This window comes from Acinonyx jubatus, chromosome A1, assembly GCF_027475565.1.
Source record: "Acinonyx jubatus isolate Ajub_Pintada_27869175 chromosome A1, VMU_Ajub_asm_v1.0, whole genome shotgun sequence".
Classification (NCBI taxonomy): Eukaryota; Metazoa; Chordata; class Mammalia; order Carnivora; family Felidae; genus Acinonyx; species Acinonyx jubatus.
The window spans coordinates 144,247,797-144,274,470 of record NC_069380.1 but is presented as its reverse complement, the minus strand read 5'-3'; the positions used below and the strand labels follow the sequence as shown (position 1 = coordinate 144,274,470).

The window sequence follows — 26,674 nt, the reverse complement described above, 5'->3', positions numbered from 1 at the left end:
CTGAGGCTGAGAACCTCTCCTCCAGAATAGGCTGTTAAAACCTCCTCATCATGTTCAAGCCACTCAACTGGGAAGTTTTAAGGTATTTCATGATTCAAGCCACTGTATTTGTCTCAATTACCTGAAAGAATAGATGCATTCTTGGGAACAGTGTGGGAGATGAACTCTGAACTTTAAAGCCAGAAATTCACAGAGCCAAGTTTATGCAACTCTAAATATTAACAGCCAACCTAAATTCTTAATTCATTACTCCTCTTTCTTTCTTTTTTTTTTCTTTCTTTCTTTCCTCTCTCTCTCTCTTTCTCTCTCTCTCTCTCTTTCTCACACACACACACACACACACACACACACACACTTGATAAAGAAGTGAAATTGAACTCCCACATTAGAAAGAGAGAAGAAAGATTAGTTAAGGCACAAAGAGATAGAAATATCTTGAAACACAGTGTCTCTCATCTTTCCATTCAGCTTCCTCTGGAGGTAGATGTATTCATGTCCTTCTGTACCTCAGCTTCAGGTACCAGGGGCAGCTGGTGCAGGAAGGAACCATGATCATAACAGCCCCTGTAGCACCTGAGAAACCCCCTCAGCAGTAAGAACCTTGGAATGTCCAGGATCATATCCCAGAGCTCTTGCTCTTGGTGGACTCACCTGGCTTCCCTGGGTGCAATGGAGGGAAAGCTGTTTTCTGGAATAAGGCCCATGCCTAAGATTAGACTGGCCCATGCCTAAGATTAGACTCTCTGAATCCCACAAGAAGATATCACGCCATTTTAGTTCACCTGAATTAAAACAGAAAAAGTGAAAGAAAGGTGACAGAAAACCTCAGGTAAAACAGGATGCTTTTTGAAATTGATATTATGGAAGCTTGGAAGTTCTTCCAATACTCTTCTTCCCTCAAAGCCTCAATAACCAACATCCTAGTTATAAAAGTATCCATATGGCAAACTGACTTTGGATGGTAGATGTGGATTATACACATTCCTTCTACCACTAGTCTTCCGAAACCAAAATACTCTAATGCAAAAGATCTTGCAAAAAAAAAACCCAGAAGTTGGCATTTTTCTAATTCCATAACTGATGTTCCTAACTAAATTCTTCTGAAATTAGCATAATTATGAATAATAGTCAAGTTGTAAGCCAGCATGCTGTTTTTCAAGGCCTGAAAAGAAACTCTTATCTCTCTTTGCATTAACAAGCATAAAATGAGAATTGATATGCTTATTTCTTTTTTTTTTCTAATATAGCCATTTAATACACAACAAATTATTATCAAGCATCTGTGTGTCAAAAACAGTACTAACTCCAGGGATTACAATGATGAGTAATATTTGATTCTTACGAGAAACAGACCAGTGGGAGAAACTGACAGACACCACTAGCTATGTAGTAGGCATAACTGAAAGCGTGTGCAAACTCAAGACTCGGAAGTGACATAAGAAGAAAACAGGGGTGTGTGTGTGTGTGTGTGTGTGTGTGTGTGTGTGTGAAAGAGAGAGAGAGACAGAGAGAGAGAGAGAGAGCAAGAGAGAGAGAGAATATACCCAAGTGATTAAGAAATTGGGAGAGAATGCTTGCAATGAGATCTATTTATTTTTCTTATTCCATAAGAAATCTTAGCAAATCTTACTTTTGTTTTAAGACCTACAAGTTGCCCTGAAAATTGGAAGTCTAACCACCAGCTTTATGCTCACTTCGTCAGGCTCCACAGACAGCTACTGGGACGTGCTAACAATCTCCTGTTATGAACATCTATTAGGTCTGATGTTAGAAGTCTCAACATAGACATTACTGATTAATTTTCTGTCTACTGGTAAACATATCTCGATGATAACACACATACATAACAGTGCATGACCTTATATATTCTCAAAACACTCTGCCCCACCTTTCTCTAATGTCTAGTTCTTAATCACTGGTTTTAACCAGGTTCCTCAGATGTCTGACTACAAAAAGGACAAAAACTTCAAAACGATTCAGTATCTATCTAGGGTAAAGATGTAGTTTTCAAACACTTTAAAGCCACAGAACTTCTTTCTTTAAGCAAAATCTTATGAGGGAGATAAATATACAAAGCAGATTAAAGCAAGACTGCAGATTTAAAGGCAAGAGGTAGCTTAAAGCTCCATGTGTGGATTCCTCCCCAGTTCTCTGTTCTCCAGCTGCTGTTTCCTCTCCCTCCCCAGCTCCTACCTCAGAAGCCCTCAGGTTCCTCAAGGCACAGCTGGCAGACTACTCTTCTAAGGAGAACAGATATTTCAAGCAACACATGCAGTCATGTCTTTTTGGTTGAACTTGACTGGAGTGGAGTTTCAGGCACGAATCCAAATTCCCTAAATCTGCCGAGCTTTTGTTCTGTCACAAACCAGGCACAGACTTTGGCATGTCACTGAAACATTATGAATCGTTTCTCACCTCTACCATGATGTCCATAAAAATTGTTTTAACACTTTTAAAAAAAAACCTTGAAAAATTAATTTGCAATAAGCACCATTCAAATATAAAGGGTTCTGAAAATCTGTAGAATTTTCCCTTGATTTATCTGGGGCACAATGCAAACAACTTTAGATCCAGAAAGGTCTGTATTTCAATCTTGGTTCTGCAGTTTACCATATATGTGACTTTGACTGAGTCATTTCATTCTCCTAGACTCTTAGTTTCCTCATTTTCAAAAAATGGAGGTAGTAATAGGAAATAGGGTTTTTGTAAAAGATAAATAACAGTAAGGAGTCCCCACCTAGCCCAATGCTCGGTACGTGATAGGCATCAGATAAATGCTCATCGGATCCAAATGCCTTTATTTAAAAAAAAAAAGCCACATCATTTCTCTTTAGTATGGATTTTACATCATAGCACTGCACTGTAGCAAATATATTACCAATTGTCTCACCTGAAAAATGGTGCTATATAAATGCAAATTTACTTCCCACAATCACACATACTCATCAGTATATGCCTCCCCACATCTTTCTTTCTTAAAAGCTATCACATCTACTTCTTTGCTCTGTATAGCAACTCCCTTTAGAATTTAATGGGTAAAATTATTCATTTCTCAGCTTTCTTTTTTTTTTTTTGTTAGGACAAGCTCAATTTGATCAAAGGTAAGGGTGAAAATTTACAGTCAGATTAAAATGTAGAAATTATCATACCTTTAAAACAAGGAGAACATTTACTGCTTTTTCTCTTAAATCATTATTTTTATAATATATATTTGTATATTTTCTATTGTATATGATATTTCTATTTTTCTATATCTTATTGACAGTAGACTATCATGGGAAGGCAAAGGCAAAGGAACACAGAAACCAAAGAAAGACCACCCTGCTATCTAGCTCTTCCTTTATTTGTTTGATGACTATTTTTGAAATCTTGAAATATGTGAAATATGTATCTTGCCAAATCTTTATATGTTTTGTCACTTCCAATAGGAAATTAGATCTCACATCTGTTTCTGTTTTGAGAATACATCACTTTTTTTTTTTTTTAACAGACTTGAAAATCAGAACATGAAGGGATCAGAAATCTGTGTAGAGAATTTGAGTCTCTGGTTGGGAGAAGGGGGCAGGCTGGGAGCTCAGTGGATTTACAGTAGGTTCTTCCTCTGGTAGAGGTTTAACCAATTCCAGCCACCTTTCACTGCCCCATTCAGGGCATTTTTTATCGTAAGAGCAACTGGGGCTATCTCACCTGAAAAACTCACTGACTCTTGCACACCAGAAGGAACTTATTTAACAAGTTGCTACCTCATGCCACTAAAATAGGGTGATAATAAGTCTATTCAATTAAAATCAATTAAAACTTTATTCAAAGTTTTCTTTATTAGTTCTGCTTGGGAGAAGAGAGAATTCTTATTCCAGCCCATTTAGTTAGTGAGGCTGAACTGAACAGGCAAAACATAGATTTGGTGTAATGCATAGTTTCTGGAGAACAGCTCCAGCAGTCAGAACAAACCTAGAATGGGGAAACAGCACATTAGATGCCACACAATCCACCAGCAACAACAATTGCTGTATCCATCTATAAAGGTAGAGTCAATTGACAATGCTAATAACATGTAGAAAATAAGTGTATTTCCATGGCAGGGACTTTGTTATACAATTATAGTTTTTGCAATGATGTTCAGTGGAATAGTCATCACCTAAAAGGATACATATCCTTTCTGTATTCCTTCTTGGAGGAGGTGGTAAAGTAGGTAGGCATCAGAATCATCTGTGGCCTTCAAAAGCAAAACTTCCTGAAGTCTGTCTTCTCTCCAGGGAAGTGGGGGATGTAGGAATGAAATGTGCTTTTGGTAATCACTCCCCAAGTGATGATAATGGTAACTTTACTCCTGTCCTACCCACCTCCCTGAGACTGTTTCATTGAGCACTGCAGAGTATCTACACTATCGTGCTTGGCTCTTTTTAGTATCAGGACGTAGAGTATTCTCTTTCCAATATCTCTCTTTTAGAAAAAAGCAGAATAAGATGATTCACCATGGTTTGTTTAAGTTGTATTTCTTTTTCAAAGGTAAAAAGAAACTGCTACCCACTGGTTGTTTTCATTGTTGGCTTATTTATGCCTCACTGTATCCTAAGTAAGCAGTTAAGACCAGAGAGAATTGCTTTATCAGTTCCAAATGCCCAGAAGAGACTCTCACACTTGGATTTGGTCATGTATCCATTCTGATCCAATTGTACAATTGCAGTTGAAAGGGGAGAGGTTCAGCCCTGTGGGCTTCACTACTCAGAGAAAGTGACAAGAGGTGCAGGGTGGGTAGACACCCCAAAACACTACCTCCTACTTGTTAAATTTTCTGCAGGCTCTACAGGGATCTGTAGGGCAGACCTAGTATTGATTTATACTCTATCTTCTTTCAGGAAGAATTTTAAATGGTGCAGAAAATGATCATATGAGCAGAAAAGGGCAATTAGGATTGTTTTTATAAGAGATTTTTATGAAATAATGATGAAATGTAAAGAGAAAAGAGATTACACTTTTAAGCTCCTAGGCAATTAGTTAATAGAATTATATGCCAAATTTACATGTGAGTTCCCTAGCAACAAGATAATACAGAAATATGATAGATTATAGAGTTCTCCTGTCCAGAAAAAGAAGTGATAAAAGGGAAGAATTATTTTCAGGCACTGAACTCTAGAAAGAATTCATAAATTAGGTGTTTACTTATGAAATATCATATGGAATAACTGAAAATAACTTCTATTATAGTTTTACAAATAATTCTTCAAATAGAGATTTCTATTTTGTCTTTCTATGAAAGCTGAAGGAATAAAGTTAAACTTTAATTCACTAAACTTATGAGGGTGAAAGATTAATGTGGTTCTGTCTGTAAACACCTTTGGGAACTCCTGATTTTTATATCACAACTTGCTGTGGGGTCTTCACCAGGCCTGAGCTAATCTGGAAGGATAAACTGAGAAGTATGTAGTAATTTTCTAAACATAATATTACATCTTCCAATTACTTTTATTATAGAAGTGTGCAACCATCATAGGTTATTAAAAAAAAATAAGAACTTCACATTGTCACAGTCCAGTGATCACCACTATAAATCCTTAGGCATATCTTTCCAGATGTTTCTGCAAGTATTAGTATTTTTTTTTCAGCCTTTTTTTTTTTGTCCCAATCACCAGTCTCAACCTTCCCCTTCCAATAAATTTTTATCTTATCTACTACTAAGACCAAATAATCAATTGTCCCTAAAATAGCTTTATACTTGGTTGGTCCAAAGCCAGATCCAGGAAGATTCATTACACCTGGTTATTAAGGTCTCTTTCAGTCAAGCAGAATCTTTTTATTATGACTTCAGTTTGGTGAAGGGCCAGAGCCAGTAGTCCTGTGGAGGGTAGGGGGTTGGGGGGATGCTGTCTCCCATTGGTTAGAAAGGCTCTAGCGGGTGGAACTGCATAAAATTCTAAATCCCGGATGGGTTGTTCTGGGCGCTAACTGTCAGAGGAGAATCTCCTCCTGTGATTTTGTGATTAGGATTGCAATCAGCAGAAAGGGGGTGCGGAGCTAGCAGTGGGCCAGGTCTGAAGCAGAAACTAGGTGGAGAGCCGTTTATTAGAGCATCTCTTAGAAAACATGCATCAGTGTTTGTGCTGACCAGGGTTTGGCTTTTAGCACTATCCTTTAAACGGAACAATTAGCCCATCTGGGTGACAGTCATATTGCAGTGATCCTGGGAAAGGAACGAACTCCCTGTGTTAATGTTTGCATTTTATAGTGGCCATTTCACAAGGGGGTAATTCATTCAAGAGTGGTAACATACACATCTCTGAATCTGCAGTATTTGAACAGTCCTTGGTACAGTTAGGGGCCAGACTTTGGGACTTGTTTGACATCCCTAACATATAACAAGTGTGACTATTCAGAACTGGCATAAGCAAGAAAAACCCTTTGTAAATGCTCTTCTCTGGGCTCTTTCAGTCATGCCTTTCTAGCAGGGTGAGGCATGGCTGGGGCTAAGGGGCATGCCCATCCAGGGCCCCACCGCCATTTCTAGATTAGGCTAAATATACATGAACCCTGGAATTCACTGTGCAAAGGGCTCCAAATGCTTTTCGAAGGGTCTGAGTTGACCTTTCTGCAGGTCTGAATTTCTGGGGGCTCTGCTTAATCCTAGAGTAATATGCAACCCTAGGCCTGGGGGCTGGTCATGGGATTACTATTTGCAGGAGTTGTAAATGGAGTTTGCACCAGAGGGTTAAGGTGTCCACATGTGAACTCAGGAGATGCCTTGAGATTTGGGATGGAGCTGAGGTTGAAAGAAAGGTAGGACTGTCTGCAGGGAGTAGGAAGGGGAGAGCAGGGCCTAGACCAGCTTTCCTCAGACTGCCACATTCTGTCTGGAAACTTTGAGGAGTCTAAGAGTGCTGAGTTCTAACCTGGCCTTCCAGATTGTTATCAAGGGGTATTTTTCAAGGTACGAGTCAGGAACATCTTACTTAACAGTATTTTCTCTTAGTGTGTAATGTTTAAGTATTTAAACAAGTGGACTAGGGCCTTCAAGTGTACTCTTGCCCCAGGTTTACAATCACTGGGGGTGAGCCTGTAGCTACTTCTTGCTAACGGAAGTGTTCCTTTATCATTGTTTATTTTTTTCTACAAGTCCTTAAAATCAACTAACCTCTAGAGCCCACAGTTCTGAGTGAGTGGAGCATGAGCCTCAGAAGTCAACCAAATTCATGGGAATCCTTCACAGCTCCTATGTTCCTCTCCAAGACTCTCATTATGGGGCCATAAGTGGATCAAGCTTCAGTCTGAGAAACAGTTCACGGATTATCCAGGCCCCTCACTGCTTCTCCTTTTGTTCAACTTTAAAACATTCTATTACCCTTTCCCACCTCCACTGGTATAGTATCGGGAGAAATAAAAAGAAAATGGCTACTAATTTCACTGAGTTAATATCCCTTGTAATGAACATATGTATTGGAAATATAAAAAATGTTATTTTGGTTTTTTTAATTGCCACTATTAAGGATGTATTTCACTGGTTTTGCTCTCTGTTAAAGCTATAGCCAAAAGTTGACTAAAGACTGATTTTAAGAGAAACAACAAAGAGCTAACACACATCAAAATGAATATTTAGGAAATCATACACTAGAGAAATGCTTTTGCAAAGGAGAAGGGGGAAAATGAACACTTCTATCTTGTCAGCTATGCTATTATTGAAAGAGAAATGAAATAGCCTTACTTTCATAAGCTACATTTGTTTTTTTTTTTTTCTTTTCAACCCGAATTACACATCTCAGCCATATCAGAGACACTTCATGCAATAATTTTGTAAGGAAAAAAGATCATGTGCCAGCAAAATTCAATCCTTGGTATGAAATGTATTTATGCATTATAAGTGAGGTCAGAACAGAATGATTCAGAGAATGGAGGGAAAGTTTCCTTTGAAGTATTTTGAGAATAAGAGAAGCCCCAGTGCCCAGATGGAAGTGCCATTTGCTTTGTATTTTTCATTTTTCTCTCTCCTCTGACAAACTATTGCAGTGATCCTCAGACCTATATTTCATAGGAAGGCCCATAAGTGAAAACATCCGAACCTTGGGAACCTGATCTCCGTTACCAATTCTACATTTCCAAAAGGGCATTTAAATACATCATTGTTTGTTCCCGGTGACTAGTTAATTGCATTTCGATTTCGTAATTGCAAACAGACCCTAGTCTCTCAGCTTTTGTATAAGCATGACAATCTTTAATATGATGGAACCAGAGTTATGCTCACAAATTCCCAAAGAGGTTCATATTAGATTCTCAGATGATTTTTCCGCTCTTCTATTGTTAATGTTAGATCTGGATTTTTTTTCTTTAATTTACAACAATAGTCATTATTGATTCAATGCTGATTTGGTCTATTGGGAAATTGCTCAAGGATGGTGGCAGAAAAGACCACAAAAATGCTCATATTATCACATTTCACACTATAGATTATTTACATTTTCATGCGTTCCAGATCCAGAGAAAGAAAGGATACCTAAAAGAAATGGAAACATTTTCTTTTAAAAATATGTTTATTTATTTATTTTGAGAGAGAGAGAGAGAGAGAGAGAGAGAGTGAGCAGGAGAGCATGAGGGAAAAGGGCAGAGAGAGAGAATCCCAAACAGGCTCCCCACTGTCAGCACAGAGCCAGATAGGGGGTTTGAACTCACGACTGTGACCTCATGACCTGAGTGGAAATCAAGAGTCAGATGCTTAACTGGCTGAGCCACCAAGGTGCCCCAGAAACATTTTTTTTTGACTTGGAAAGAAAGGGGAATTATAAGCTGTCTTTGAGAACTCTACTTTCTGGTCATCATGTTTGTACCATCTCTAAAGTGAGATACAGATTATTAGTTAAATTAGTAGGATTCTGAGCAACATGAAACTGACAATAAAAAGTGAAGGAGCTCTACATAGGCAGTAAAAACAATAAACTGCTAACAATAACATGCAACAAAATGGACAAATCTCAGAGACATACATTCAGCAAAGAAGCTAGACATAGTAGCCTACATACCATTATATATAGTTCAAGAACAGGGAAAGCTAATCAATGCTGTTGAAGTCAGAACAGTGGTTATCTCAGGGATAAGGTCTGGACATGTGTGGGAAAGAGCATGAAGGAAACTTCTGGGGTATGGAAATGTTCTATAATTTGACTGAGGTAGTTTTCCAGGTCTGTACATGATAAAGTCATCAAGCTATATAATTCTAAAATTCGTCTATTTTATACACTCTACCGTACGTATGTTTAACTTCAATTAAAAAATGAAGACCACAAGAGAGCTAGCTTCACTTACTCTCCTCTGTGTAGTTCCTGTTCTATTTTCTTTGATTTAGCTTCCCTCAGCTCTTTTTGTCTCATCTCTTTTTCTTTGTATCTTAAAGAGGTGTTGGGAGATTGAAGAATCATTTGAGTTTGTGAGAAAACAAATTGGATTCAAACGTTATTGAATTTGAACCCAAACCAAATTCAAAATATCCTTGAGAGTAAAAGTTTAGGGGGTGCCTGGGTGGCTCAGTCGGTTAAGCATCAGACTTTGGCTCAGGTCATGATCTCGGGGTTCATGAGTTCAGGCCCCACGTCAGGCTCTGTGCTGACAGCTAGGAGCCTGGAGCCTGCTTCGGATTCTGTGTCTCCCACTCTCTCTTCCCTCCCCTGCTCATTCTCTGTCTCTGTCTCTCTCTGTCTCTCAAAAATAAGTAAACATTAAAAAAAAAAGAATAAAAGTTTACATAATAAAATTAGCTAACATTTGTTTATCACTTCATAGTTTACAAAGCCTTCCCATATTCATTATCTCATTTGATCATGAAACACTATAAAATACATACTCAGGCTTTCATTTTATAAATTAAAAAAAGCCAAACTCAGAAAATTAAAATGGCTTGACAAAGCTCACAGTCAGTAAGTGGTAGAACCTTTATTTAAAATAGATTTATGACTCTAATTCAAGAGATCCATGAACTTGGACAAGAAAACCAATTTATATCTCCATTTTATAACTTCTAACTAAGAATTTCTTTCCATTTTAAATGTATGCAACAAACCTCAGTAGTATTCATGATACCTGTGACTATTACTGTCTTAGTCGGCTTGGTCTGTCATAACAAAATACTATAGACTGGATGGTTTAAACAATAGACGTTTATTTCTCCCAGTTCTGGGGGCTAGAAAGTCCAAGATCAAGGTACTTGCAGATTCAGTATCTGGTAAGCGCCATTTTTTGACTCACAGATAGTTGCCTTCTTTCTGTGTCTTCACATGGCAGAGAAAGAGAAGAGAGAGAGCTCCAGTCTCTCTTCCTTTTCTTATAAGGCCACTAATCCCAACATGGGGACTCCTCCCTCCTGACCTCATCTACCTACCTCCTTAATTACCTACCTCCTCCAAATACCATCACATTAGAGAACAGGGATTCAGTATTTGAATGGGGGAAGGATACAATAGTTCATAAGAGTCACTGATAGAAATAACAAATACTTTCATATCACCTTACAGTTGAAAAAGGTATCTTGAGTGCTCATTTACATACATAACTATTTTATAATCCCTGCTAGATTACACGTGATTGAAGCCTTCTTGCCTATAGATGCTCATAGGCACTATCTAGGAACTACTTTGTGATTTAGTCATCATGATGAATTTGAGGGTTCCCACTCTGGTGACCCAGACATCTTGGTTATTTTCCAGTACTTCATACCTCTAATTGTTGGTGGTCAACAGTTGAAAGGAGGTGAATTAAAGACCACCCCATACATGATGTTCTTATTCTAGACTACACACTGTGCTTTTAAAATATAACATTTAACTTTAACTCTCATATATTTGGGACGCCTGGGTGGCTCAGTCGGTTAAGCATCTGACTTCTGCTCAGGTCATGATCTCACAGCTCATGAGTTTGAGCCCCACATTGGGCTCTGCACTGACAGCTCAGAGCCTGGAGCCTGTTTCACATTCTGTGTCTCCCTCTCTCTCTGCCCCTCTCCCACTCACACTCTGTCTTTCTTCTCTCCTTCAAAAAATAAATAAACATTAAAAAAGAAAAAGATTTTAACTTTAACTCATATATTTTAAATATATTGTCTAATTATGTAGTGCATTAATAAAGGAATATATACAATATAGTATTATATTTAAAAACATTCTGATAGCTATATTCCTTATAACTAGTTTTCCTTTGTAGTAATATGAATTTTATTTTATGAATTAAAAACACTTTTCTCAGAAGGTATCCATAGGTTTCTCTAGTCTGCCATTAAGAATCTCTGCTTCAGGCTTGTACTTTTTCCATTATGTGATCACTTTATAATGTTTAAGAATAACAAAAACAAATTTAGGAAAACTATGCTTAAAAAGAAGTAAAAACTCATCATCTATATCACTCATTTTTCCCAGCTATTGCTTAAAAACTAGGTGAACTGTTTCAACTTTTTTCTTCTAGATCCCTGCAATGTAAGGATCCACTCAAGCCAAGCATATTCCATATTGCAAGTTCCCTCCACAGTAATTGGAGGTGTAACCATTAACTTGTCTAAATTTTATGTGTCTAAGTTTCTAATGTTAGTGAAGGTAACTAAACAAAAGTGGGGTGCTATGCCTTCATTCAAACTAGTTCCTTTGCAAGCTAAATGGTGTTATTAGTCCTGTGCTGCTTCTTTCTAGAAATGTCAAAGCAGTAGTTTATTTATTAGCCTAGGACTATGAACACTGTGTACAAAGAGTCTTGGAATCTATACTGATGATACCATCACAGATCAGTGTTTTAGCAGCACACTGCAGAAGCATGTGATAAGAACATGTGTCACCCCTTACCAATTCTTAAGTATTAGTTTAACAAATAATAATAATACTGTAATTATGTTGTGTCTTTTAACGTAAGGAAGGCACAGCTCTATTTTTTAAATGAATCAAATGCTATTACTCCAATTATGTATATGATGGAAATGAAAACAAAACTGGTTAATTTGTTTGAAGAAAAATGCCTAAAAACCCCTGAAAATAAAGATAATAGAACCAGCAGCAGGTGCCCAACTGCCTAATTGCACATTTCATTTCTTTCTCTCTACTTTATTGAATAAGCAATTACAAGTTTTGAGCACTTTTAAATGATTAAAATGCATTTACACTGAAATACTGCCTTAAAAATAAAAAGTGTATTTCAAGTGTATTTCACAAGTGTATTTTCAAATCTAGCATTTAATTATTTTATTTCTCATGTCAGTTAACTGTGGTGGTTGAAAGTGTAGAGTTTGAAGCCTTACTAAATTTTAGCTCATGTATATCTAGCTATGTGAAACGGAACAAGTTTCCTAACCTCTCTGGGTCTCATTTTTCTTATAGATTATTTTTAAATTTATCTATCTATTTATTTATTTATTTATTTTTAAAATCTATTTATTTTTTAGAGTTTTTTAATGTTTATTTTTGAGAGAGAGAGAGAGAGAGAGAGCAAGAGCATGAGAGTATGCACGAGCAGGGGAGGGACAGAGAAAAAGGGAGACACAGAATCTGAAGCAGGCTCCAGACCCCAAGCTGTCAGTGCAGAGCTCTACATAGGGCTCCAACTCACAAAGCATGAGATCATGACCTGAGCCGAAGTCAGATACTTAACCGACTGAGCAACGCAGGCACCCCTCTTTTTAAAGTTAAATTCCAGTGTAGTTAACATACAGTGTTATATTAGTTTCAGGTGTACACTATACTGATTTAACAATTCCACACATTACTCAGTGCTCATCAAGATAAGTATGCTCTTAATGCCCTCTCATTTTAATTAAAGATAACATTAGTACTTCTGTCTTACAACATCGGGCATAGTAAACACTCGACATTGTTAATTATTGTTAACCACTCAAATTTTTAAAAAATAGATGCAAATAAAAATTGATTTTGGTTCCACATAGAAAGTGAAATTTTATAAGGGGTCTTTTTATATATTTTTTTTGGAATTCATACTTCTAAACAAAGATCCAGCTGGTTAATATTAACATTAGGTTCTTAACGCACTGAATGAAATACCTAAAATATGTGATTTCTACAAGGGAAGACACATTTACATGTCTTTGAAAACTTGATCATTTCCCACTATTCAACATAAATCTTAAAGGGACAAATAACAAAAATATATGATCCATTCTGTCTATATGTAAGAAATCATTTGGTCATCTTGGATATCATAAGTATAATCACCTTTCCCATTGAAATGTTCTTCTATGGCCACAAAAATGTCCTATCATGACCAACCACAAATACTCAGCAGCATATAACAATAATCATCGACAATAATCACCCCACAACTGGGGTCTGTGGCTAAGCATGTCTGTGATCTAGGCAAGGTTCATTTGCACGTCTAGGGGTTGGCTAGCTAATTGCTGATCTGGGAAATGGCTGTGGCTAAGATGTCTGGGATGATTCAGTTCTACTCCACATGGATCTTATTCAGGTTAGCTCACATGTGTCATTGTCATGGTATCGATGGCAAAGGACAGGAGCATGAACAGAAATGCATGAACATCTTTCCAAATCTCTGCCTGGTTATATATTCTAAATCCTACCAGCCAAAGTGAGCCACACGGCTGATCTCTGTATCAAGAGGCCAGGAATTATATTACACCACCAGATGACAACAGCTGAAAAGTCACAAGGCAAAGGACATGGACTTAGGGAAGGGTGAAGAGCTGAGACCATTACTGCTATCAGTCTACCACACCCATGTTCATGTATATCATTGCTACAGAGTCTCCTAGGTTAATATAACTGACAACTCAGATCACTAACTTTCATGCATCATAATCTATTAATGTATGCATGCTTGCCCTTTGAATGCCCCCTTGTACCACCTTCTCCCTTGCCTGAATTTATCAATTTCTCTCACACATTGTCTCACCCAAATTACTGTTTCTATTTCTCCTCTTCTTCTAGAATAAACTTGCCAAATAAAAAATATATACACTTTTCTTTATATTATAGCGTGACTATGTTGACTGCAACTGAAACATTTAAACTTTGCACATCAAATTTCAGTGCATCTAAAACCCAGATTTATGATGAGTATCTAAAGGCAAATACATTTTCTGTTGGTTTTTACTAGGATGAAAAACTCATGATTGATGGTTTATAATAGTCTCTCTTAGTCACGATTGTCTCTCATATTTATATTCTGCTATAAATTCTTCAGATCTGCCTAGTACCACAGCTGACTTCACCATGTCTCTCATGCGTAATGGCCTGGCTAGCAACACCTTCACTTGTAAATAATATATGAACGATAAAAATCCTTGTCTTCACGGCAGCACTTTCCGTCGACATGGATTTTCAAAAGTGGGTCAAGACTTTCCCCCATTCTGTGAACCTTACATCATGTTCTTTCATACTTGGCATTTATGACATTCCTAGTGACTTTCTAATGAAGATGACTACAGGAAAACCCTGAAGGAGGCACTTGATAAATTCTTCCTGATATTGAAATATGAGGCTAGTTTTGAGATTGGTTCCTTCTCCCGCCAATAATCTTTTTTTTCCTCTTTTCTTGGGACAGTAGAAATCATTTCTATCTTTTATTCTTAGTCTGTGGTATATCATTAGCCTGTCAGATCTCACTAAATATATGTTTGTCTGCCTCCAAGAAACATCCTGCAGAGTAAGAATGGTGATAGTAAAAGACAAGTTTTCCAGAAATATCAAATGTATACACTCACATTACAGACCTATAGTAAAAAGTGGAGTGTCAGACACTGGTTTAATTTAAAATGATACAAACTAAGGACAAGAAACAAAATATGACCTTGGATAGCCTTTGTTCTTTTTTCCCTTCTCCATCTCTTCTGCTTTGCTCTCACTACCGTCCCCAGTGAGTCATTAGTATTTTATGTATCACTGCCAGGAGAAAGCATGTCAGAGGTTTGTACCCACTCTCCTCCTTGTGAAACTGTTTTTGTTTCTGTTTCCTCACATAGGTTCTGGTTCCTCCACTCCTCCACTGTACTATACACTCCAATTCTTAGTTTCCTATGCTCTTGAAAGAACTCTTTGGCCGTTTTTTTTTTTCTTTCTTTCCTTTCATTTTTCAGGCTGTAATGGAAAGCAGACATATTGGCTTATATAAGGTTAGGTCTAACCCTCTCTGTTTCAGAGAAATTTAAGTGAAAGTTTCACTCTGGGCTAGAAAAATGGAAACAAAAATCATTTTGTGTGTATCTAATTTCTATGTTTGGCCTTTGTTTAATTTTCCTCATATTTAGTTTTGTTGTAAAATGGTCTCCCTGCTATAGGAAATGTTACAGACAGATAGTGACCTCTTTTGCCTTAACATAAAAGACTTTTCAATAACTCAAAATGAAAGGAAAAGATGGCAACCGTAAGAGGGGAGCTAATGGCTAAGAGGTATTACCAGTGATGTGCTTTTGTAGCCTGAAGGACTGAGTGCTTTAGCCCAGAACACTGATTCCTCTAACAAATAATAAGGGTGTATATGAAATTTGAAAATGAGATAGGACACTCATGCTCAATTGCATGGTGACAACAGAACTATCAAAATGTGGACAGGAGTATAAAATAAGTACAAAACTTCTGTTCAAATTATTATTTGTTACCCTATATTATTATTATTCATATTATACATCCCCATAGTCTGCCATGATAATTTCATATTTGCCTGCCCAGCCTTATTCTTTTTTGAAGTAAAAAAGAGGCAATCTGGGATATTTAAGATAAAATATTAAGATAAACCTGGGGTTTTCAGAATAAAAAAACAAAAATTAGTATAATTCTAACAACCAAAGATAATCACAATTAGTATTTTAGTTATTTTTTTTGGACTTTACTCGTCTAACTATATGACTCATGAGAGCACCTAAAACTCAGCATAACCAAAATTGAACTTAGTCCATAAGGAGTTCTGATTAAATGTCAGGCATTATGTTAAAAAACAAAAACTAAAACAAAACACTGAGTTTGTGTCCTATGGCAAAGTAATAGGCAAATAGATTAAAAAGAAATCTATCTGTAACTGTTATCTTTCCGCCCAGACTTCTCTTCATTTTGGGAGAGACTCAAGAAACTTTCTTTTTTTCTCATCCTCCTCATCTGATTGTTCTAGTTCAATGAATTATTATCTCCTTAGCAGCCTCCACATCTGATCCTCTTTGTATCCCCATCCCCTCTATCTTCATTCAAACCTTATTGGCTCTTGCCTAAACTATTACAGTAATCTCCTAAACATGCTCCATACCTACAAAGTGTGCTTCCTTGTGGTTTTATTGCTTTCCTTCCTCTCTATCAGGTTTTGTTTTGTTTCATTTTGTTTCAATTAGAAAATACTACAACTCTAGCACTTCTTAATTCTTTGATTATATGACACAGGTAAAACCTAACATCTCTGCTATGGTTTTACTACTCAATAAAAAAAGGACAGGACAAAGGCTTGGGAATGTAAAGGATAAGTTTTTTTTTTTTTTTTTGGTAGCTTCATCTTTTATGATATTCTTGGTCCACAATATTCTTCCTGGGCACATTATCTAAGAAAACTGTGAAGTTTCAGATAAGATAGTAATAAATGAAATAATAAATTAATATACTATACTATACTATAATATAATGTAATTAATATAGAAGAAAGAAACATGTAATTTAGAATAAATAAGAAGGAAAGGTAACAAGGAATCAAATAAAAAAGTAAGCCTTAAGACCCAGGTAGGTAAAACAATGTAGGTAGAACAATGGTGAGGTTTTAGACTAAGAAAATAATCAATGTTATGAAGAAACAGGTGGATTAACCATAACTTTTATAAAATGAAGGCTTAAAATCACATATAATAAACATTCCTGAGTGCAATATTTTTTTTTCTCACCTAAAATGTGTTATTTTCTAAAATATGCAGCGTAGCCTTGTAGGGATATCTACATATTCTCACTTAAACAATAACAAATCTTTGCAAACCTGAAAGAAAAAGAATATGGGACTGGCTTATCCAATTCAAAGGAGGGGGTGACTAAGTGGAGCCAGACCAACATGGGTTCAAATCTTGACTGTGCTGCTTATAGCTTGTAAGACTGAGTTAGCTACTTGATTACTGAGTGCCAGTGTCTTCATATGGAAAATGGGATCGGTAATATCTATCTTACAGGAATGCTAAAAGATCTGGAAATGCTACATGGCATATGTTTGACACAATTGCTTAGCAGTTTTCTCAATAAATGGTATGTATTGTTAGGATTACTGGAGTCATTGAAAACTGTAGAATCAAGGCAAAGTAATCACATACCAAATCCAAAGCAATCATATGGTTTGGCCTAAATTATATTATGACTAAAGAAAAGATATGTTATCAGAGAATTCTAAGTAGAAATTACAATGTTATGAAATAGCTTAAATTAATTATTAAAGCTTTCACCTAGTGTATGTTCTTTAGAGAGGAAATGTAATCTTCAGCATTTATTCTGTTACATGTTACCACTTTTACACTGCATTGTTTGTAAAAGTAGGTTGCTGAGAGAAGCTCAGGGAGAAATGCGTAGAGTATCTGTTTCATTGGAGAATAGGCTAAACACTGTATTTGAAAGACCTCTGCTAAAGTGTTGAAAGCATGGACTCTAGTGATTCATGCTTGGCATGGTAGCTTAGGTCACTTAGAGGTGTTTTGCAACCTGTGTTTTGGCAGAACTGTAACTTCCAGCTTCATTCAAAGCCCCAGAGAAAAAATATATCCTAACCAAACAATTAAAAAAAAAAAAAAAGAGGAGAAAACATCTCTCCAAGTAAACACTGAATGAACAGACCAGTGTTTGCGAGGAACTCACTGACTTGTGGCTCATCCAGAAAGTGTGTCAGAACACCAGGTATTTTGTTTCCAAAACATGCTGTACTGGCATGTACCTTTAATAAAAATCACGGAGCAGCCAGCATGCATTCCAGGTGAAGGACAACATGTGCACAGAACCATCAATTTTGTTTCAAACTGGCTAGAAGAGAAGAAGTTTGACTTGATAGGTTCTTTTAGTAGGTTAATTCCCCAAGAGTCTCTTAGCCTTTCCTTGCTTAGGAAGTGAATGCTGTCTGGAAACAAAACCCAGCATTTTTTATAGCCAGTGCACAGCTCTAGCCCAGGGGGGCCTGTGCTGGCCAAGACTAGCAGTGTTTTCAGTATGCGTGTACCTTCCAGGGGCTTTACTCAACACACAATTGAAACTTGAAGGCACTTTGGAGAAAAAATAGAACTAGGCTACTTGAGACCACCATTTTTCTAAATTTTAATATTTATAAGATTATTTAGAGCATACGAGTACACAATCATCTGTAAAAACATAATCCCAGAAAATATTACTTGACTTTTGTTTCATTTTCCCCTTGTTTCTTTTACTAGGTGTGTGCAGATAAAAATTAGCAAATGTATCGAGATCTTTTGTCAATGATATTTAGCATTTTGCTGCTAAGATTCAATAAATGATTACTCCCAATGATCTATCCTATACCAAATTACTGATAAAAGTGACAATAAAATTTTATATATAAAACTGTATTTCACAATGAAGTATCCCTCTAACAATAATATACATTCATTAATCAGCCTGTTTTTGTACAACTCTCCATTTCAGGCCATATTTCCCCACATTGTCCAATTATCCAATGGGACGTTTTGAGAGATCTTTAAAGTACATCTTAATGAAATCCTGATACACAGGGTTATAGCATTTCTGAATCTGGTAGACAATAACTCTGTGAGAGGAAGCTAGTCCAATTTGATGTATTTTTAGTAAACTCAGTCTGGGTTCTTATGATCTCTGGTTTCTCTTCCATCTGTTCTAGAACTTATCCTAATGCCTTTAAAAAAAAAAACAGCTTTGTTGAGAAATACTTTACATACTACAAAGTTCACCTTTCTTAAAGCATACAAGTCAAAGGTTATTAGTGTATTTATAGAGTTTTACAACCATCATTGCAATCTAACTGTAGAACATTTTCATCACCCCAGAAAGAAATCTTGTACCCATTAGCAGTTACTTCCCATCCCTCCTACCCAATTCCTACCCCCTTCCCTGTAGTCCCAGGCAACTACTTTCCTTTTTATGTATTTGCCTATTCTGGACATTTCCTATGTGGTTTATACAATGTGTTCTCTTGTGACTGACTTCTTTCATTTTATATAATATTTTGAGGATGTTCCATGTGGTAGCATGTATCAGTATTTCATTCATTTATATTGCTAAATAATATTCATTGTATGTAAACACCACATTTAATTCATCCATTTATCAGATGATGGACATCTTGATTATTTCCACTCTTAGCTACTATGAACTTCTGTGTACAAGTTTGTGAGAGGACGCGTTTTCATCTCTTTTGCCAAAATACTTAAAAGTGAAATTGCTGTGTCATATCTTAATTCTGTATTTTACATTTTGAGGAAATGCCAAACTGTTTTCCAAAGTGGCTGAACCATTTTACATTCCCACAACCAATAAATGAATTTCAGTTTCTCAACATCCTCACCAACATTCGTTACTGTCTTTTTTATTATAGCCACTCTAGCGGGTGTGACGTATCATCCCATGGTTTTGGTTGGCATTTCCTTAATGACTAATGATGTTCAGCATCTTTTCATGTGCTAATTAGCCACCTCCTTTGGATTAATGCCTGTTCAAATCCTGTGCACATTTAAAAAAACTGATTGTCTTATTACTGTTAAGTTTTAAGAGTCCTTTACGTATTCTAACTACAAGTCTCTAACAGAGCTAGGATTTGTAAACATCTTCCCCCATCCTGTGGACGGTCTTTTCACTTTCTTGGTGGTATCTTTTGGAGCACAAAAACTTTTAATTTTGATGAAGTCCAGTTTATTAATCTTTTATCACTTGTGGTTTTGGTTTTCTATCCTAAGGAACCATTGACTAACTCAAGATCATGAAGATTTACTCCTGTGTTTTCTTCTAACAGTTTTGTATTTTTAACCTTTACATTCATGATCCACTTGGAGTTAACTTTTGTGTATGGTGTGATGAGTACATTTTTTGTTTTGTTTTGTTTTGTTTTGCATATAGAGATCTCATTGTGTCAGCATCATTTGTTGAAAAGATTTATTCCTCAATGAATTGTCTAGACCCCTCTGTCTAAAACAATTGGACCACAAATGTAAGAATTTATTTTAATGCCCTTTTTATCTAATTCTAATATAATAGAATGATAAGAAACTATATCAATTTCATCATATATTTGGGGGGAATTGCATTTTTTTGTCTTTTTATTGAAAATAGCACATAGTTACCCTATAATTACATACCACTTCCAAATGTCTCCGTCTTATTTACATTTAGAGTCTAAGGATTCTTTTGAATCGTTATGGCCTTACCATATATTCTTTTCACAACCCACACTCATGATCATGTCCTCTTGTTACTTTTAGGCTTGGCTGTTAATAAAATTTCAATATGTATCCTGAAGTTTTTTGACAAGTAGAGGATATGAGATATATTGGTCACACCAAACACTTTGAGCCTTGAAAATTCTATAGTCTATTCCAGAAAACGTGACCATTCTTACCACTCACAACTGCATTCTTTTACAATACGTATTCTTTTCATTCCAGTGCTAGATCATACTTGTTTTTAAGATAATTTGTGTAACAGGAAAAAAAAGGAAAAATTTGGTTTCATATCCAACCACAAGTGTCAAATGCAAAGAACTTAGTGGAAGATTATGTGGTAGCTAATCATCATTAATGCATTTGTAGGTGTAATCTATATTGGGTCTAGTGGGTGGCTAGAGGGTGTACTTTGTCTTTGGTGTGTTAGACACTTCCCATTTTCCAAAATGTTAATGTGCTAAAAAGAAAAGGGTGACTTAGAATCAAGGAAATACAATAATATCTCTTAGAATCTTGTCACTCAAAGTAGTTTGCGGAATATATTTTTCTCTTGTTGTAAAACAGCAGATTTACACACACAAATCCTTAGTCTTCTAGCACTTCTCTGTATTCCAAGATTCTAAGATTGCTGCCACTTTTCTTTGAACGTTCTCTTTGTACCTTGTGATTGAATTCATTCAAGACTGTAGGTAGACTTCTTTACAGCTGTTATTTTGTATATATACTGGCTTATTTCCCCTTATCCATATTCATCTCACCATTTTCCATCTCAAGATGATTCTCCTTGATGGAAAAGCAAAACAGAATGTAGAATTCAGCTTTTTGTATCTCCAAAATTGCACCATTGCCCTTGGGCAGCAGGCATGTTTTTCCTTTGCTTTTATAGCTTCAAAACGTAATCTAATGCAAGTTTGTTTTCTTTCTTTTATTCCATCAACATTTTTACAAAAGATTCCCTGACATAATTCTAATAAGACTACGCCACTCATTTGCACTTGCCTTTAAAGGAGAAACTATATGGGGCGCCTGGGTGGCGCAGTCGGTTAAGCGTCCGACTTCAGCCAGGTCACGATCTCGCGGTCCGTGAGTTCGAGCCCCGCGTCAGGCTCTGGGCTGATGGCTCGGAGCCTGGAGCCTGTTTCCGATTCTGTGTCTCCCTCTCTCTCTGCCCCTCCCCCGTTCGTGCTCTGTCTCTCTCTGTCCCAAAAATAAATAAAAACGTTGAAAAAAAAATAAAAAATAAAGGAGAAACTATATGTGAAATATGTGTACAGTGCCTGGGATATGGTCAGATATAGTAGTAGTCCTTATTGTCCTGATTGTCATCATGATTGTCATTATTAACTGCTATAACTTTTCCTTTTGGAACTGGCTCCTTTAAAACTTGAAATATTTATGCAAATTGAATGCCTTTTTAAAATAGTACAAACCTCTAATAACTGAAGAACCTCTTGACTCTAACCTTCAACACTAATTCATCACCATAAATTGCCTGTCTCTGTTCCCAGAGAAAACCAGGTTTCTAACAAAGTCTTTGAAAGAGCAATACTATATTTTCAGCAAACAGGAGGAACAAATTAAAAATTGGCTTCCATTCTTAAAGCTTTAAGTGAGTGCACCCTGTTGCCTTCAAAAGACTTTATATAAGATATTTAGACTGGAAAGTTGATCTCACAGGTGTGCACACTGGGTCTACTCAAGCTTTGACAAAGAGGTGGGGAGAGGGGTAAGGGGGGGATCCTGAAAAACTATCAGGTTTAATGCCTAGTCAGAATTGTGGAACCACAGTAAACAAACACAAACTCAAGGCTAAAAAGCAATGATTAAAAGATTCTGGCCAAAAAATGATCCATCACTTTTTTTTTCTCCTTAGCTTGCTTCCTTGATCTTCACCATTTTATGAGGTTGCTTTATAAGTAAAAAATACTGGGGTACCTGGGTGACTCAGTCAGTTAAACGTCCAACTCTTGATTTTGGTTCAGGTCACAATCTCATGGTTCGTGGGACTGAGTCCTGTGTCCAGCTCTGTGCTAACAGTGTGAAACCTGCTTGGGAATCTCTCTTTCTCCCTCTCTCTGCCCCTCCCCTGCTCATACTGTCTTCTCTCTCTCTCAAAATAAATAAGTAAACATTTAAAAAATATAGGTTTTGGGGCGCCTGGGTGGCTCAGTCAGTTAAGCAGCTGACTTTGGCTCAGGTCATCATCTCATGGTTCGCAGGCTCAAGCCCCGCATTGGGCTCTGTGCTGACACCTCAGAGCCTGGAGCCTGCTTCAGATTCTGTGTCTCCCTCTCTCTCTGTCCCTACCCTGCTCAGGCTATATCTGTCTCTCTCTCTCAAAAATAAACATTAAATTTTCTTAAATACAAAAATAAAAAATACAAGTTTTATTGCTATTGATTTGTAAGTGCTTCCACGTTTATAAATTTCTGAATTGTATTCTTTAATGATGATGATAATATTAATAACAATACTAATTATATATACTCATCTTAAGGCAACCTTTTGTACAAACGCTTTTGGACTCTCTTAGGTAATGACAACCACTTCCTCCTTTGTGCCCTCATTGCAACTGTACACGTGTCCATCCTGGCTGCACAGGATAAACACTTCACTGTTTATTTATAGCACCAACCCCCTACTGCTAGATATTAGCTTTTTGTAGTGACAACAGTATGGGAGGATATATGGTATATCTCAATAAATATTTGTAGAATGACTCCAGGAATAAATTATTTCCCCAGCAGTTTACTACTTCTGCATCATTTGTTGTATCTAATTGATACTAAATTTTTCATATAAGAAACTAAAATTTTACACTATCAGGTGTGGATATTTTACAACTCAGATCAGTATTGGTGTAGCAGTTACATCCACTCTTAACCTTGACTTTTTCTATCCCATCAGTACAATAACACTCAGGTAAGTGCTGGTATAGCCCAGGGAATAATTCTCTTTCCCCAGCAATCTGTTTTTGTTACCTACGTTCAGAGTAAGCCTCTGAAAATTTAAAAACTAAGACACATGGAAGAGCTATTGTAGTCAACCTACAATTAATTAGCAATTCATAGCATAATTACTAGAGATACATGGTAGGATATGTCAGAGTGCCAGCATTTCTTTTATTTTTTTTAAGTTTAGTTATTTATCCTGAGAGGTACAGAGACAGTGTGAGTGGGGAGGGGCAGAGAGAGATGGAGACAGAGAGAATCCCAGGCAGGCTTCCTGCTGCCCCCACAGAGCCCAACGTGGGGTTTGAACTCATGAAACGGCAAGATCATGACCTGAGATGAAACCAAGAGTGGGATGTTTAACTGAGCCACTAAGGCGCCCTGCCAATATTTCAAATCTTGAAATATCTGATTTGAAGAAATGCTAATAATTCTCTCTAAATCTAGCAGATAATGCTTGCAGGTCTGAACTATTCATATCAGGACTTTTATGAGTGGTGAATTAAGAAAGAAGAGAAATATAAAGTTAATACAGCAAATTCTTTGCACATAGCAGGTAACCAAGTCACATATCTCTATGCATACAAAATTGTAACTGTATTACTTTCTTGGTGAAATGAATCTTTTGTCATTATACAGTAACTTTTTATTATTCATGTTTTAGTGTCTTAAAAATGCTTTTGTTTGGCATTAATTTTACATTAGATTTCTTTTGATTAGTGTTTGTCTGGTGTATTCTTTTCCATACCTTAATTTTAGCCTTTTTGTGTTCTTACCCTTTAAGTATATCTCTTTCAAACATTGTAGGCAGACTATTTTTGAAGCCAATATGATAATATCAATCTTTTAAGCACAGTGTTTGGCCTGTTTGTATATAATTTGAATGCTGACCTGTTTGTTATTATTTCTACTATCTCATGTTGTATTTATACTTTGTCCTATTTTTCTTGCCAATTTTTCTACCCTTTTTGGATTGTTTCTGCTATTTTACTTTCATTTTTCCTCTTTTACTATTTTAAGTCATATACAACCTTTGGTACCCCATAACATTATCACTATCTTTCCTTTATAGATCATTTTTTCTTTTCTCTCCGACTGCTTTCAAAATCTTTAGTTTGGTTTAAGTGTTCTCCAGTTTCACAACAATGAGTGTAGACATGGATTTTTTAAGAAATTTATCCTCCTTGGGATTTGTTGAGAATCCTGATTTTTGGATTGATGTTTCTCTTGGGCTATGAAACCTTAGCCATTTATCTCTAATATTGGCTCCCATTGTTTTCTCTTTTCATAATTGTAATTAGATATCTTTAGACATTCTCATTCTATCACACTTCCTATGTTTAACTCATTTTCATATTTTCCCTCAATGTCTCTCTCTCTGATGTATGTGCTGGACGATTTTCTCAGATCTATCTTCCAGTTTCTTAATTTTTTCTTCAGTTGTATTTAGTTTATTATTTAACCTGTCCATTAAACTTTTATTTTCATTTCTGGAAGTTCTTCTTTGGCCTGATTTTATAGTCTTTTAGTTTTACTCTTATTTCTTTATATGTTTGAAGGTAATCACTTTATGCTTCTTCCATATTTCCAAAATTTGAAGTCCAAAGAGGTTTAATTCCTGTGCTTATTTCTGCTATCTTTGAGTTTGTTCTGTTGCTTATATTTTGGGTTGTGTGCTCTTAGGTTGGTGATAATCCTAAATTGAAGAGGCATTCCTTCAGAGAAGTTTTGTATTTGTTTCTTGCACAGACTCTGAAGCATTTAGGGTCACTTTAAATTAATTTCCTATTATGAGTTTCCTCAACTGCACAGGTAGCCCAAATTTTAAACTCCATACTCATGTAATGGTTAGCCTAGGTTACAAATTCTTTTTTCTGCTGTAAAGACAAATTAATTTGTTGTCTCCCTTTTCAAAATGGCATAAATTTTTATTGCCTACTCTGCAGCATTCTTGATACAATCCTCACCTTGCACAGATGACTACATGTTTCTGTCTGGTATGTAGCTGTTAAATCCTTGACCCTATGTTTCTGGTGCTGACAAACTCTCTAGCATTGGGACAGGTTTTCGGTTCCATTTTCATTTTTGGTCCCTGGGAATTAAAATATAGCCTTATTTTACTGACATGAAATTAATATTTACACTGATAGAAGAAACTATATTCTTCATTTGACTTCTTGAGATTCCTTTTCTGTTTCATTTTTATTTGCTTTTCATGCATATGATCCATTTTCATTTTTTTTCTAATGATTACTCATCTTTGAATGGAGTCAGCTTTTTGCTGAAGAATGGTGTCAGGAGCAGTGTTCCTGACTTGGGAATACAAATGCATCTGCATCCCTGGAAAGTAACTAAAGATTGAGATGTTTCTGCTCTTCACTGCCCTATCAGTAATAGACAGCAGTGGCTCTGGTGCAAAATAAGTCCTCAATAAATACTTTTTAAAGTTTTTATTTTAATTCCAGTTAGTTAGCATATTATATTAGTTTCAGGTGTACAATATAGTGATTCAACACTTCCATACATCACCTGGTGCTCATCATGACAAGTGCACTCCTTAATCCCCATCACTTATTTAACCCATCCCCCACCCACCTTCCCTTTGGTAACCACCAATTTGTTCTCTATAGTTAAGAGTCTGCTTCTTGGTTTGTCTCTTTCTCTCTCATTTTTCTTTTTGCTCATTTGTTTTGTTTCTTAAATTCCACACATGACTGAAATCAAATGGTGTTTGTCTTTCTCTGACTTATTTCACTTAGCATTATATGCTATAGCTCCATCCACATAGTTCTAAATGGCAGTATTTTATTCTTTTTATGGCTGAGCAATATTCCCCCCCTCATATATATATATATCTTCTTTATGTATATATATAAAATCTTCTTTATGTATTCATCAATCAGTGGACACTTGGGCTGTTTCCATAATTTGGATATTGTAAATAATGCTGCTTTAAACATCAGGGTGCATGTATCCATTTGAATTAGGGTTTTTTTTTATTTTTTAAATAAATACTCAGTACTGCAAGTGTTGGGTCATAGTGTAGTTCTATTTTTAACTTCCTGAGGAAACTCCATTCTGTTTTCCACTTTGGCTGCACCAGTATGCCTTCCCAGCAACAGTGCATAAGTGTTCCCCTTTCTCCACATCCTCACCAACACCTGTTATTTCTGGTGTTGTTGATTTTAGTCATCTTGACAGGTGTGAGGTGATATCTCATGGTAGTTCTGATTTGCATTTCCCTGATGATAAGTGATGTTGAGCATCTTCTCATGTGTCTCTTGGCCATCTGCATGTCTTCTTTGGAAAAATGTCTAATCATATCTGTATATTTTTTAAACGGATTATTTGTTTTTGGGTATTGAGTTTTGGA

The 26,674-nt window shown here is 36.3% G+C and overlaps 1 long non-coding RNA gene across 1 annotated transcript in view; it reads right to left on the bottom strand.

Moving 5' to 3' along the window:
- The window catches only part of LOC128316057 (uncharacterized), a 289,792-nt gene that overhangs the window by 13,251 nt on the left and 249,867 nt on the right, over positions 1-26,674 (bottom strand). Inside the window, exon 4 of the long non-coding RNA XR_008299478.1 lies at positions 652-782. This is a non-coding gene — a long non-coding RNA (uncharacterized LOC128316057). The remainder of the gene's footprint in view (positions 1-651; positions 783-26,674) is intronic.